The sequence below is a fragment of the Salmo salar genome, unplaced genomic scaffold (assembly GCF_905237065.1).
Source record: "Salmo salar unplaced genomic scaffold, Ssal_v3.1, whole genome shotgun sequence".
Taxonomy (NCBI): domain Eukaryota; kingdom Metazoa; phylum Chordata; class Actinopteri; order Salmoniformes; family Salmonidae; genus Salmo; species Salmo salar.
The window spans coordinates 1-16,391 of NW_025550176.1; the positions used below are offsets into that span (position 1 = coordinate 1).

Here is a 16,391-nt window from a genome sequence, read left to right on the forward strand (position 1 = left end):
TGTGAATACCTTGTGTGCCATGTAAACTCAGCAAAAAAGAAACGTCCCTTTTCAGGACCCTGTCTTTCAAAGATAATTTATACAAATCCAAATAAATTCACAGATCTTCATTGTAAAGGGTTTAAACATTGTTTCCCAAGCTTGTTCAATGAACCATAAACAATTAATGAACATGCACCTGTGGAACGGTCAGGAGATGCACTGCAGTACTTAATGCAGCTGGTGGCCACACCAGATACTGACTGTTACTTTTGATTTTGACCCCCCCTTTGTTCAGGGACACATTATTCCATTTCTGTTAGTCACATGTCGGTGGAACATGTTCAGTTTATGTCTCAGTTGTTGAATCTTGTTAAGTTCATACAAATATTTACACATGTTAAGTTTACTGAAAAAAACGCAGTTGACAGTGAGAGGACGTTTCTTTTTTTGCTGAGTTTATGTACATTGTGTATGGTTTGTTTACGCGTGTGTGAGTTTAATCCAGGCAGGTTAATCAACCCTGTGACCTTTTCGCCTCTCTCTCCCGTTTCGTCTCTCTTTCTCCCTCCCTCCGTCTCTCTCTCTCTCTCAGACACAAATGGCTTAGCGGCTGTTTGTCCAATTGGTCACGCATCCAACTCTCCCGCTCTCAACCCCTTCCTTCCTTCTCTCCCTTGTTCCTCACTTGTTACCACAAATTTCTCTTCTTAAAATGTGATTTTAAACCTAACCTTAACCCTAAACTGAAAAACACACTGCTAACCCTAACCTAAAATAAGACCAAAAAGCTCATTTTGGTGTTCATGAATTTCTACGATATTTTGACTTTGTGGCTGTGGTAACTAATGGAAACCCTCCCTCCCATCCTGTTTAACAAAGGCTTGGCTACTGTACATAATATACTTTTGGAGAATAGACAAAATCAAAGTTCTCCCTTGAAGGAAAGGCCACGTTTTTGTGTAATTTTTGGTTTTGTTGGCAGGTAGTGTCCTCTTTGCTGTGGTCAGAAGTGTGTGTGTGTGTGTGTGACTCACGTTTTTCCTGTATGACAGTAAGTACTGTTTCCAGGTGAGGTCGGAGTGCATCCTCGATGAGATCAGTGCTGACCACAATGGCATCTAATGCATTAGTGAGAGGGTCTGAGAGGGTGAGAGAGAGATGATTGAATATGAATACTTCCTGTACCAGTTTGCTTGTTACGATCTCCCTATAACCATATTACAGCATTGGTTAATACGTTTGGCTATGGGCTGGGAGACCTGGGGTCAAGACCCTTCAATATGAACCCTGGTACAGTAAAATGATGGTGAGCTCTGGCATCGTTTTCATCCCACTTCAAGTACTGATTTGAAATGAATAACATTGTACCACATATACATGACAGCGCTATAGACACCACAAGCAAACGTAGCAGACGTGAGTCGGACTCATGGCCTGGTGATGAGGTACCCCTGCCCCCGACTTCAAAATCAGTTTCACCTTCAGCCCAGGAGGGAATTACCTCTTGGTTTAACGGTCAAGACGTTGGTTTCTCCCATTGGAGACCCGGGTTCAGTTCCCCGCCTGTGACACATACAACACGTACCCTACTGAGTAGTGTAAACATAAGTGACCATGTCAGTCTATACTTAAGCAATAAGGCACGAGGGTTGTGGCATATGGCCATTATACCACGGCTAAGGGCTGTATCAAGGCACTCCGCTTTTCGTTGTGCAAAGAACAGCTCTTAGCCGTGGTATATTGGCCATATACCACAAACCCCGAGGTGTCACTGGTTACCAACGTAATTTAGCAGTAAAAAATAAACCTTTAGTCATACCCCAGGGCTCGAACCACCCAGTTTATAATGTACTGATAAAGAAGTGTAAGGTCCATAGCAACAGCAGCTGTATCAGGTCACATAGTATCTCCTCTCCCGTGGCACGCTGCACACACTGGCGCCATGCTACTGTTCATAACAAATGAAGCGATATCCGTGGTGTAATGCTCAGTGCTCAATAGTATGTTTAAGTAGGTGTGTGGCTCAGTCCAACACAGCGTAGTGTCCATCTTCACACACCAAACTTAAAAAGAAAATGCAATTCTACTCTACAATCGCGCATACCAACACTAATCACTCACCTTTGGGTACCACTGGCAGTAGTCGACCGGAGTCACTGGTCGGCCGCAGTCTATCCATGTCTGTGTTGTGGGTGTGTATGCGTGTCAGTATAGACTCCCATCCGGCCTTTTTGTTGCAGTCGTTTCTCAAATCTTCTGTCAGCCAAACAATGTTCTCTGCACTTCCCCTCTCCTCCTTTCCCCTTTTCTTATCCGTATCTCTTCGCCAGCTTTCTGGAACATCTGTCTGTTGCTGTTTCAGACACCGTCTTCTCCTTTCTTTCTACCTCGTCCCTCTTCCTCACTGTCCCTTTCTCTATGATAAGCTCAGCAAGCTACGAATCCATTTATTTCCTTCTTGCTTTTTATGTTACATATTCCGTACTCCCGCTCTTTCAGGCGTGTTTCTTTCTCTCCTACTCTTACTCCTGTGCTCTCCCTCCCTCCCTCCCTCCCTCCTCTACACTAATACAGAGTAAATCCTAATTCCCTGCAAAGCTGCTCTCCCTCGGTCACTCCCTCCCTTTCACCCGCTGTGTTGGCAGGTAGTACAGTACCACAGTAAACATATCCTTACAACCTAGCGGTCAAACAGGGACATGGTTCCAATCGTTTTTCTACCCTTAATTCTTCTATGGGATTTTAGAAACACTTACAATTCCTTTTCTCAATATATTTGCCTGTATTTACCCTCATCAAATGAAATGCTGATTAGCTGCTAATGTGGCTTTCATAAAGAACTACAAATGCCATGATGATCTGGACGAGGCTGCCAAATCGAGGCAAAATGAAACATCTCTGGATTAACTATCTAAAGTTAGCTAAATGTTGTAATGAATAAATTGGCAACATTTCTTTAAATTGACAATTCTGAACTGTCTTGTGCAAGTTCTAAATTGACACAATACCTGTTAGCAAAGGTGTCAGCTAGAGAAGAGGTGCAGGACTTGGCAGGGATTTATGGTCTTGCATTATGTCCACTTTGATGTTAATTAGCAATTTTGAATCAGAGCCGAATACATTGAATAAAGTCAACCTTGTCCAAAAGAGATTTACATGGTTATCAAAACGCCATGCCAGGGTAAGCCTACATGAAACACAGCCCTGATTTTAGGCGTTTCTAAAATCCCCTTTGGGAACAATGAATGGTGGAAAAAGGATTGGAACCATTTCCCTGTTTGACCGCCAGTTGTATGGGGCTTGATAGGCCCTTGGCTTGGTTGACTCGACCGATTTACATTTGGCTGACTGAGCAAGGTGTTTCGCTAATCCTTGTAGTGAGGATTTCTTACTGCGTAGTTCTTTAGAATGCAGGACGATTTGTAGATCAGTGGTTCTGCACAGCATCTTGCTCAAACAATTTTAAAGTAGTACATTTCCTTATTTGTGTTTTGAAAAAAAGCTTAAGGCTAATAATGCTCTGATCATTGTCTGATCGCTCCCAACCCATAGGAATGCCCACCCAGTTTACTTTAAAATTGTGGAAGCCCTCTACAGGTGAATAACTCCCCCTACTGCAAGCTGTGAGAACAGCAGGAAAGAGTGATCTATGATCCTGCCTGTCCAGATGGGAGGAAGGTTTATCTCATGCGTTAAATACTTTAAGATTTCTGCAGCATCTGTTTATCTAACTTGAGGTTTAGCCTTTATAGTCCAATGAGTGTGTGTTTGATACAGCCAGAGGCTGACTGTTAGTAATTAATCAATGAGTGACAGGAATATTAGGGTTTTATGGTTACTGTCTGGTTGTCTTTAGTTTATTGATATTAAACATAAAACATTTTCTTTAGATGTACATGTTTTTTTTAGATGTAGTGAAAAAGCAATTAACCCTCCCAATTTTACTTTTGCTGTTCTAAAATGGATGTACAGCCTTCGACGGCTATGATTGAAGCTTAGGCTCGCAGGCAGTTTTTGGCCTTGCATGCTGTTGGATTTGTTGATTTTAAATGTGTAATAAACCCAACCTTTCTAACCATCAATAGGATAATCTAGCTAATTAGATAGGCATGTCAGTCTGTTAGCGCTTCATCAAACGCAGAACCAGATTGCCACTGTGTCTTAGTTTCAATCTCAGACCTGTTGTTACGCACAATAACCTGTTGATGGTTGGAATTAAACACACGCTAAATCGGACATAGGAAACTCTGAAATTTGGTTGAACGCGGCACGTGTATAACTACAATCGAGTGGGACATTACTGAGTTTCCTAGTTCGGACTAGCACGTGAACGAGGCAAGTCAGAGACATGTTCAAGTCTTCTGTGCAAGCAACATTTTATTTATAATTGTAAACAAAACAGAAGTAACCAAGAGCTAAAAAGTATAAAGACATGTCTATGTGAAACATTTACCAAACCACGTCAATTTACAGAGTCTGCACTAGGCTACATATATATTTTCTGCCTCAATGGCAATGTCCATGCTAAAACGGGTTATATCCATCTAGTCCACCACCTATCTCTACATGTGAGGCAGAGCTCCTCGCTCCCTAAAATCTCTCTGAATGTACTAAAACACCCAACCGCCAAAACAGTGAGATAGAGACATCAACTAGCTTCAGCAACTCTATAGAAAAGTATTCTCAAACTCCACTGCATGTGCAGGATTTTGGTCCATCCCTGCTCTAACACCCCTGATTCTACTAATTGTCTGTTCATCAAGACCTTTATTATCTGAATCAGGTGTTAGCAGTAGCTCTTCAGGACCAGAGTCAGAGAACCCTGATCTAGGCTTGGCTCTCTCTACACAAAGGAATCACCATGCTTTGGAAAATTACAACTTTAATATAAAGTTGTCCCAATAGTCAATGTAAATATATTACAGTAATTTACAATTTAGTCAATGTGTTCCAAGGCACTTAAACTCTTTTGCCTCTTATATCCTTCTTCCATTTCTCTGTCCTCACATCACTGAGTGCTAAGTCCACTTCCCAAATCAAAACTTGGCCCCTACCCCCTAGGTATAATAATGGCACCGGAGGGGATGGCTGCCGTTTTACAGGCTCCTAACCAATTGTGCTATTTTTGTGTGTTATTTTCACATTGTTTGTAACTTATTTTGTACATAATGTTGCTGCTACCGTCTCTTATGACCGAAAAGAGCTTCTGGACATCAGAAATGCGATTACTCACCTCGAACTGGACAAAGATATTTTCTTTAATGAGTCCGACGCGAAGGATATACTGCTTCTCCGAGACCAGGCCCAAATCCATGTCATTCGCATGAAGAAAATAATGAAATACAGGGGGCGGAGATCGGTTCTTTTGGCCAACGTGCAATCACTGAAAAATAAACTGGATGATCTCCGTTCGAGACTGTCCTACCAACGGGACATTAAAAACTAAATATCTTATGTTTCACTGAGTCGTTGCTGAATGACGACACGGATAATATACATTTGGCTGGGTTTTCCGTGCATCGGCAGGACAGAACAGCTACGTCTGGTAATACGAGGGGTGGGGGTGTGTGTCTATTTGTCAATAACAGCTGGTGTGCGATGTCTAATATCAAGGAAGTCTGAGGTATTGCTTGCCTGAGGTAGAGTACCTCATGAGAAGCTGTAGACCATACTATTTACCAAGAGAGTTTATCTATATTTTTCGTAGCAGTCCATTTACCAACACAAACCGATGCTGGCACTAAGACTGCACTCAACGAGCTGTATAAGGTCTAAGCAAACAAGAAAATGCTCATCCAGAAGAGGCTTCCTAGTGGCCAGAGACTTTAATGCAGGCACGTTTTAAACCGTTTAACCTCATTTTACCTCACCTAATTTCTACCAGCATGTCACATGTGCAACCAGTGGGAAAAAAATATTCTTGACCACCTTTACTCCACACACAGAGATGCATACAAAGCTCGCCCTCAATTTGGCAAATCTCACCATAATTCTATCCTACTGATTCCTGCCTACAAGCAGAAACTAAAGCAGGAATTACCAGTGACTCGATCAATACGGAAGTGGTCAGATGACGCGGACGCATGTGAAAAATGAATGGCGGGAAAACCATTGGAACCATTTCTGTGTTTTTATCGGTATTATGACACGTGAACTGTGGCGGATTATAGCAGTGCATACTACTGCAAAAATGCATAAAATCACAAATAATCAATACCTAATAAAAATAAGCACAAAATCTGAGCCTTCTAACAGTATAAGGCATTACTAGTTACTGTTCATGGCCTTCATGATGATATGTTTTACAAGGTCATGCACTTAACATTAACATTCAACAGGTTCAAATTATGCAGAATGAGGATGAAATACTGGTGTAGTAAAATTGGCTAACGAATTGTCAAAAACATGGTTTTATATGGCATTGCAGAAATTACAAGTGTCACCCGTTCTTGCATATGACATTTTTTTATGAGAAAAGTACTGTTCTGACATTTTAAACATTGTGTATGATACAAAACCTAGAGATAGAGAGAAAGAGCTACACAGTAAGAAGTTCAGTCTAAGATTGTATTGTGTATAATGAATGTTATGAACAAACCTGTCGGCCGCGATACGGACCTAGTAGTGTGTGGGGGAAATCCATTTGAATTTAATCACTTTTTGACAGCATCACTTTTGATTAAGCAAAATGTTTCATACAATGTTTGTCCATTTAAGAAGTGGTCAGAAAGGGACATTTTGGACCTGAATGCCAAAACCTTCAAAAGATAAAGGTGCTCAAAGTTGACCCATTTTGCATACCCCACCATACCATGATACATGTCTTCATCACTGACTGAAAAAGATAAACAGTTGAGTTTGATATCATTTAAAAGCGAACAAAACAGGGTTGTCAAACTATTTTAGAATTTCTTAAAAACAAAATAAAGAAATACATTTGAACCTTTAACGTCAATTTAAAAAAAATTGAACTCCGATTTATTTCTAATTAGGTAAGGTACATCCAGAACCACAACACCCACAGTCATCTCGGTTTCTGTCTGCAGTCCTGATGTATCTGCAGTGACTTTCAGAGTCAACGTGTTTGTAGTCCATAAAATGCCATGTTTGTAGTCCGTTCCTCTCTAAGAAGGTGTGAATGAGTTCTCCTGTTTGTCATTGATAGAATACCATATTCATAGTCAATGAAAAATGTTTTTAGTTCATAATATGGTGCGTTAATTGTAAACCATGATATGCTGTGTGAATACCTTGTGTGCCATGTAAACTCAGCAAAAAAAGAAACGTCCCTTTTTCAGGACCCTGTCTTTCAAAGATAATTTATACAAATCCAAATAAATTCACAGATCTTCATTGTAAAGGGTTTAAACATTGTTTCCCAAGCTTGTTCAATGAACCATAAACAATTAATGAACATGCACCTGTGGAACGGTCAGGAGATGCACTGCAGTACTTAATGCAGCTGGTGGCCACACCAGATACTGACTGTTACTTTTGATTTTGACCCCCCCTTTGTTCAGGGACACATTATTCCATTTCTGTTAGTCACATGTCGGTGGAACATGTTCAGTTTATGTCTCAGTTGTTGAATCTTGTTAAGTTCATACAAATATTTACACATGTTAAGTTTACTGAAAAAACGCAGTTGACAGTGAGAGGACGTTTCTTTTTTGCTGAGTTTATGTACATTGTGTATGGTTTGTTTACGCGTGTGTGAGTTTAATCCAGGCAGGTTAATCAACCCTGTGACCTTTTCGCCTCTCTCTCCTGTTTCGTCTCTCTTTCTCCCTCCCTCCCTCTCTCTCTCTCTCTCAGACACAAATGGCTTAGCGACTGTTTGTCCAATTGGTCACGCATCCAACTCTCCCGCTCTCAACCCCTTCCTTCCTTCTCTCCCTTGTTCCTCACTTGTTACCACAAATTTCTCTTCTTAAAATGTGATTTTAAACCTAACCTTAACCCTAAACTGAAAAACACACTGCTAACCCTAACCTAAAATAAGACCAAAAAGCTCATTTTGGTGTTCATGAATTTCTACGATATTTTGACTTTGTGGCTGTGGTAACTAATGGAAACCCTCCCTCCCATCCTGTTTAACAAAGGCTTGGCTACTGTACATAATATACTTTTGGAGAATAGACAAAATCAAAGTTCTCCCTTGAAGGAAAGGCCACGTTTTTGTGTAATTTTTGGTTTTGTTGGCAGGTAGTGTCCTCTTTGCTGTGGTCAGAAGTGTGTGTGTGTGTGTGTGTGTGTGTGTGTGTGTGTGTGTGTGTGTGTGTGTGTGTGTGTGTGTGTGTGTGTGTGTGTGTGTGTGTGTGTGACTCACGTTTTTCCTGTATGACAGTAAGTACTGTTTCCAGGTGAGGTCGGAGTGCATCCTCGATGAGATCAGTGCTGACCACAATGGCATCTAATGCATTAGTGAGAGGGTCTGAGAGGGTGAGAGAGAGAGATGATTGAATATGAATACTTCCTGTACCAGTTCGCTTGTTACGATCTCCCTATAACCATATTACAGCATTGGTTAATACGTTTGGCTATGGGCTGGGAGACCTGGGGTCAAGACCCTTCAATATGAACCCTGGTACAGTAAAATGATGGTGAGCTCTGGCATCGTTTTCATCCCACTTCAAGTACTGATTTGAAATGAATAACATTGTACCACATATACATGACAGCGCTATAGACACCACAAGCAGACGTGAGTCGGACTCATGGCCTGGTGATGAGGTACCCCTGCCCCCGACTTCAAAATCAGTTTCACCTTCAGCCCAGGAGGGAATTACCTCTTGGTTTAACGGTCAAGACGTTGGTTTCTCCCATTGGAGACCCGGGTTCAGTTCCCCGCCTGTGACACATACAACACGTACCCTACTGAGTAGTGTAAACATAAGTGACCATGTCAGTCTATACTTAAGCAATAAGGCACGAGGGTTGTGGCATATGGCCATTATACCACGGCTAAGGGCTGTATCAAGGCACTCCGCTTTTCGTTGTGCAAAAGAACAGCTCTTAGCCGTGGTATATTGGCCATATACCACAAACCCCCGAGCTGTCACTGGTTACCAACGTAATTTAGCAGTAAAAAATAAACCTTTAGTCATACCCCAGGGCTCGAACCACCCAGTTTATAATGTACTGATAAAGAAGTGTAAGGTCCATAGCAACAGCAGCTGTATCAGGTCACATAGTATCTCCTCTCCCGTGGCACGCTGCACACACTGGCGCCATGCTACTGTTCATAACAAATGAAGCGATATCCGTGGTGTAATGCTCAGTGCTCAATAGTATGTTTAAGTAGGTGTGTGGCTCAGTCCAACACAGCGTAGTGTCCATCTTCACACACCAAACTTAAAAAGAAAATGCAATTCTACTCTACAATCGCGCATACCAACACTAATCACTCACCTTTGGGTACCACTGGCAGTAGTCGACCGGAGTCACTGGTCGGCCGCAGTCTATCCATGTCTGTGTTGTGGGTGTGTATGCGTGTCAGTATAGACTCCCATCCGGCCTTTTTGTTGCAGTCGTTTCTCAAATCTTCTGTCAGCCAAACAATGTTCTCTGCACTTCACCTCTCCTCCTTTCCCCTTTTCTTATCCGTATCTCTTCGCCAGCTTTCTGGAACATCTGTCTGTTGCTGTTTCAGACACCGTCTTCTCCTTTCTTTCTACCTCGTCCCTCTTCCTCACTGTCCCTTTCTCTATGATAAGCTCAGCAAGCTACGAATCCATTTATTTCCTTCTTGCTTTTTATGTTACATATTCCGTACTCCCGCTCTTTCAGGCGTGTTTCTTTCTCTCCTACTCTTACTCCTGTGCTCTCCCTCCCTCCCTCCCTCCCTCCTCTACACTAATACAGAGTAAATCCTAATTCCCTGCAAAACTGCTCTCCCTCGGTCACTCCCTCCCTTTCACCCGCTGTGTTGGCAGGTAGTACAGTACCACAGTAAACATATCCTTACAACCTAGCGGTCAAACAGGGACATGGTTCCAATCGTTTTTCTACCCTTAATTCTTCTATGGGATTTTAGAAACACTTACAATTCCTTTTCTCAATATATTTGCCTGTATTTACCCTCATCAAATGAAATGCTGATTAGCTGCTAATGTGGCTTTCATAAAGAACTACAAATGCCATGATGATCTGGACGAGGCTGCCAAATCGAGGCAAAATGAAACATCTCTGGATTAACTATCTAAAGTTAGCTAAATGTTGTAATGAATAAATTGGCAACATTTCTTTAAATTGACAATTCTGAACTGTCTTCTGCAAGTTCTAAATTGACACAATACCTGTTAGCAAAGGTGTCAGCTAGAGAAGAGGTGCAGGACTTGGCAGGGATTTATGGTCTTGCATTATGTCCACTTTGATGTTAATTAGCAATTTTGAATCAGAGCCGAATACATTGAATAAAGTCAACCTTGTCCAAAAGAGATTTACATGGTTATCAAAACGCCATGCCAGGGTAAGCCTACATGAAACACAGCCCTTATTTTAGGCGTTTCTAAAATCCCCTTTGGGAACAATGAATGGTGGAAAAAGGATTGGAACCATTTCCCTGTTTGACCGCCAGTTGTATGGGGCTTGATAGGCCCTTGGCTTGGTTGACTCGACCGATTTACATTTGGCTGACTGAGCAAGGTGTTTCGCTAATCCTTGTAGTGAGGATTTCTTACTGCGTAGTTCTTTAGAATGCAGGACGATTTGTAGATCAGTGGTTCTGCACAGCATCTTGCTCAAACAATTTTAAAGTAGTACATTTCCTTATTTGTGTTTTGAAAAAAGCTTAAGGCTAATAATGCTCTGATCATTGTCTGATCGCTCCCAACCCATAGGAATGCCCACCCAGTTTACTTTAAAATTGTGGAAGCCCTCTACAGGTGAATAACTCCCCCTACTGCAAGCTGTGAGAACAGCAGGAAAGAGTGATCTATGATCCTGCCTGTCCAGATGGGAGGAAGGTTTATCTCATGCGTTAAATACTTTAAGATTTCTGCAGCATCTGTTTATCTAACTTGAGGTTTAGCCTTTATAGTCCAATGAGTGTGTGTTTGATACAGCCAGAGGCTGACTGTTAGTAATTAATCAATGAGTGACAGGAATATTAGGGTTTTATGGTTACTGTCTGGTTGTCTTTAGTTTATTGATATTAAACATAAAACATTTTCTTTAGATGTACATGTTTTTTTAGATGTAGTGAAAAAGCAATTAACCCTCCCAATTTTACTTTTGCTGTTCTAAAATGGATGTACAGCCTTCGACGGCTATGATTGAAGCTTAGGCTCGCAGGCAGTTTTTGGCCTTGCATGCTGTTGGATTTGTTGATTTTAAATGTGTAATAAACCCAACCTTTCTAACCATCAATAGGATAATCTAGCTAATTAGATAGGCATGTCAGTCTGTTAGCTCTTCATCAAACGCAGAACCAGATTGCCACTGTGTCTTAGTTTCAATCTCAGACCTGTTGTTACGCACAATAACCTGTTGATGGTTGGAATTAAACACACGCTAAATCGGACATAGGAAACTCTGAAATTTGGTTGAACGCGGCACGTGTATATCTACAATCGAGTGGGACATTACTGAGTTTCCTAGTTCGGACTAGCACGTGAACGAGGCAAGTCAGAGACATGTTCAAGTCTTCTGTGGAAGCAACGTTTTATTTATAATTGTAAACAAAACAGAAGTAACCAAGAGCTAAAAAGTATAAAGACATGTCTATGTGAAACATTTACCAAACCACGTCAATTTACAGAGTAGAAAGTCTGCACTAGGCTACACATATATTTTCTGCCTCAATGGCAATGTCCATGCTAAAACAGGTTATATCCATCTAGTCCACCACCTATCTCTACGTGTGAGGCAGAGCTCCTCGCTCCCTAAAATCTCTCTGAATGTACTAAAACACCCAACCGCCAAAACAGTGAGATAGAGACATCAACTAGCTTCAGCAACTCTATAGAAAAGTATTCTCAAACTCCACTGCATGTGCAGGATTTTGGTCCATCCCTGCTCTAACACCCCTGATTCTACTAATTGTCTGTTCATCAAGACCTTGATTATCTGAATCAGGTGTTAGCAGTAGCTCTTCAGGACCAGAGTCAGAGAACCCTGATCTAGGCTTGGCTCTCTCTACACAAAGGAATCACCATGCTTTGGAAAATTACAACTTTAATATAAAGTTGTCCCAATAGTCAATGTAAATATATTACAGTAATTTACAATTTAGTCAATGTGTTCCAAGGCACTTAAACTCTTTTGCCTTCTTCCATTTCTGTCCTCACATCACTGAGTGCTAAGTCCACTTCCCAAATCAAAACTTGGCCCCTACCCCCTAGGTATAATAATGGCACCGGAGGGGATGGCTGCCGTTTTACAGGCTCCTAACCAATTGTGCTATTTTTGTGTGTTATTTTCACATTGTTTGTAACTTATTTTGTACATAATGTTGCTGCTACCGTCTCTTATGACCGAAAAGAGCTTCTGGACATCAGAAATGCGATTACTCACCTCGAACTGGACAAAGATATTTTCTTTAATGAGTCCGACGCGAAGGATATACTGCTTCTCCGAGACCAGGCCCAAATCCATGTCATTCGCATGAAGAAAATAATGAAATACAGGGGGCGGAGATCGGTTCTTTTGGCCAACGTGCAATCACTGAAAAATAAACTGGATGATCTCCGTTCGAGACTGTCCTACCAACGGGACATTAAAAACTAAATATCTTGTGTTTCACTGAGTCGTTGCTGAACGACGACACGGATAATATACATTTGGCTGGGTTTTCCGTGCATCGGCAGGACAGAACAGCTACGTCTGGTAATACGAGGGGTGGGGGTGTGTGTCTATTTGTCAATAACAGCTGGTGTGCGATGTCTAATATTAAGGAAGTCCGAGGTATTGCTTGCCTGAGGTAGAGTACCTCATGAGAAGCTGTAGACCATACTATTTACCATGAGAGTTTATCTATATTTTTCGTAGCAGTCCTTTTACCAACACAAACCGATGCTGGCACTAAGACTGCACTCAACGAGCTGTATAAGGTCTAAGCAAACAAGAAAATGCTCATCCAGAAGAGGCGTTCCTAGTGGCCAGAGACTTTAATGCAGGCAAATTTTAAACCGTTTAACCTCATTTTACCTCACCTAATTTCTACCAGCATGTCACATGTGCAACCAGTGGGAAAAAAATATTCTTGACCACCTTTACTCCACACACAGAGATGCATACAAAGCTCACCCTCCATTTGGCAAATCTCACCATAATTCTATCCTACTGATCCCTGCTTACAAGCAAAAACTAAAGCAGGAATTACCAGTGACTCGATCAATACGGAAGTGGTCAGATGATGCGGATGCTACGCTACAGGACTGTTTTGCTAGCACAGACTGGAATATGTTCAGGGATTCATCCAATGACATTGAGGACTATACCACCTCAGTGACTAGCTTCATCAATAAGTGCATCGACGACATCGTCTTCACAGTGACCATATGTACATATCCCAACCAGAAGCCATGGATTACAGGCAACATCCGCAACGAGCTAAAGGTTAGAGCTGCTGCTTTTAAGGAGCGGGACACTTATAAGAAATCCCGCTATGCCGTCAGACAAACTATTAAAAACAGGCAAAGCGTCAATACAGGACTAAGAATGAATCCTACTACACCGGCTCTGACGCTCGCCGGGTGTAGCAGGGCTTGCAAACTATTACGGACTACAAAAGGGAAACCCAGCCACAAACTGCCCAGTGACACGAGCCTACCAGACAAGCTAAATGCCTTTTATTTGGTATTTTGTATTTTATTAGGATCCCCATTAGCTGTTGCAAAAGCAGCAGCTACTCTTCCTGGGGTCCACACAAAACATAATACAGAATGGCATAATATAGAACATCAATAGAAAACAGCAGCTCAAGGACAGAACTACAGTGGGGGGGGAAAGTATTTGATCCCCTGCTGATTTTGTATGTTTGCCCACTTACAAAGAAATGATCAGTCTATAATTTTAATGGTAGGTTTATTTGAACAGTGAGAGACAGAATAACAACAAAAAAATCCAGAAAAACACATGTCAAAAATGTTATAAAATTATTTGCATTTTAAAGAGGGAAATAAATATTTGACCACTCTGCAAAACATGACTTAGTACTTCGTGGAAAAACCCTTGTTGGCAATCACAGAGGTCAGACGTTTCTTGTAGTTGGCCACCAGGTTTGCACACATCTCAGGAGGGATTTTGTCCCACTCCTCTTTGCAGATCTTCTCCAAGTCATTAAGGTTTCGAGGCTGACGTTTGGCAACTCGAACCTTCAGCTCCCCTCCACAGATTTTCTATGGGATTAAGGTCTGGAGACGGGCTAGGCCACTCCAGGACCTTAATGTGCTTCTTCTTGAGCCACTCCTTTGTTGCCTTGGCTGTGTGTTTTGGGTCATTGTCATGCTGGAAAACCCATCCACGACCCATTTTCAATGCCCTGCTGAGGGAAGGATGTTCTCACCCAAGATTTGATGGTACATGGGCCCCATCCATCGTCCCTTTGATGCGGTGAAGTTGTCCTGTCCACTTAGCAGAAAAACACCCCCAAAGCATAATGTTTCCACCTCCATGTTTGACACTGGAGATGGTGTTCTTGGGGTCATAGGCAGCATTCCTCCTCCTCCAAACACGGCGAGTTGAGTTGATGCCAAAGAGCTCCATTTTGGTCTCATCTGACCCCAACACTTTCACCAGTTGTCCTCTGAATCATTCAGATGTTCATTGGCAAACTTCAGACGGGCATGTATATGTATTCTTGAGCAGGGGGACCTTGCGGGCGCTGCAGGATTTCAGTCCTTCACGGCGTAGTGTGTTACCAATTGTTTTCTTGGTGACTATGGTCCCAGCTGCCTTGAGATCACTGACAAGATCCTCCCGTGTAGTTCTGGGCTGATTCCTCACCGTTCTCATGATCATTGCAACCCCACGAGGTGAGATCTTGCATGGAGCCCCAGGCCGAGGGATATTGACAGTTCTTTTGTGTTTCTTCCATTTGCGAATAATCGCACCAAATGTTGTCACCTTCTCACCAAGCTGCTTGGCGATGGTCTTGTAGCCCATTACAGGCTTGTGTAAGTCTACAATCTTGTCCCTGACATCCTTGGAGAGCTCTTTAGTCTTGGCCATGGTGGAGAGTTTGGAATCTGATTGATTGATTGCTTCTGTGGACAGGTGTCTTTTTTACAGGTAACAAGCTGCGGTTAGGAGCACTCCCTTTAAGAGTGTGCTCCTAATCTCAGCTCGTTACCTGTATAAAAGACACCTGGGAGCCAGAAATCTTTCTGATTGAGAGGGGGTCAAATACTTATTTCCCTCATTAAAATGTAAATCAATTTATAACATTTTTTATATGCGTTTTTCTGGATATTTTTGTTGTTATTCTGTCTCTCACTGTTCAAATAAACCTACCATTAAAATTATAGACTGATCCTTTATCAGTGTGCAAACGTACAAAATCAGCAGGGGATCATATACTTTTTTCCCCCACTGTACATACATTTTTTGAAAGTCACACGTAGCCTACATATCAATGCATACACACAAACTATCTAGGTCAAATAGGGGCGAGGCGTTGTTCCACAAGGTGTTGCTTTATCTGTTTTTTGAAACCAGATTTGCTGTTTATTTGAGCAATATAAGAAGGAAGGAAGTTCCATGCAACAAGGGCTCTATATAATATCGGATGTTTTCTTGAATTTGTTCTGGATTTGGGGACTGTAAAAAGACCTCTGGTTGAATGTCTGGTGGGACAAGTGTGTGTGTCAGAGCTGTGTGTAAGTTGACTATGGAACAATTTGGGATTTCAACACATTAATGTTTCTTATAAAAATAAGAAGTGATGCAGTCAGTCTCTCCTCAACTCTTAACCAAGAGAGACTGGCATGCATAGTATTTATATCAGCCCTCTGAATACAATTAAGAGCAAAACGTGCCGCTCTGTTCTGGGCCAGCTGCAGCTTAACTAGGTCTGTCCTTGCAGCACTGGACCACACGACTGGACAATAATCAAGATTAGACAAAACTAGAGCCTGCAGAACTTGCTTTTTGAAGTGTGGTGTCAAAAAAGCAGAGCATCTTTATTATGGCTAGACCTCTCCCCATCTTTACAACCATTGTATCTATATGTTTTGACCATGACAGTTTACAATCTAAGGTAACGGCAAGTAATTTAGTCTCCTAAACTGGTTCAACAGTCACACCATTCATTACCAGATTCAGCTGAGGTCTAGCACTTAAGGAATTATTTGTACCAAATACAATGCTTTTAGTTTTAGAGATGTTCAGGACCAGTTTATTACTGGCCACCTATTCCAAAACATACTGCAACTCTTTAAGGGTTTCAGTGACTTCATTAGCTGTGG

At 41.8% G+C, this 16,391-nt stretch overlaps 1 long non-coding RNA gene across 2 annotated transcripts; it reads right to left on the reverse strand.

Annotated features, from left to right (window-relative positions):
* Positions 1–211: 211 nt before the first annotated feature.
* Positions 212–10,753, reverse strand: LOC123739219 (uncharacterized). 2 transcript variants are annotated; one of them, XR_006767645.1, is made up of 3 exons: positions 9,394–10,753; positions 8,312–8,416; positions 212–1,121 (listed from the first exon to the last, which is right to left on the reverse strand). It is a non-coding gene; the product is annotated as an uncharacterized lncRNA (long non-coding RNA). The 2 variants fall into 2 exon arrangements; XR_006767644.1 differs by lacking the exon at positions 212–1,121 and adding an exon at positions 6,094–7,130.
* Between the last annotated feature and the right edge of the window lie 5,638 nt (positions 10,754–16,391).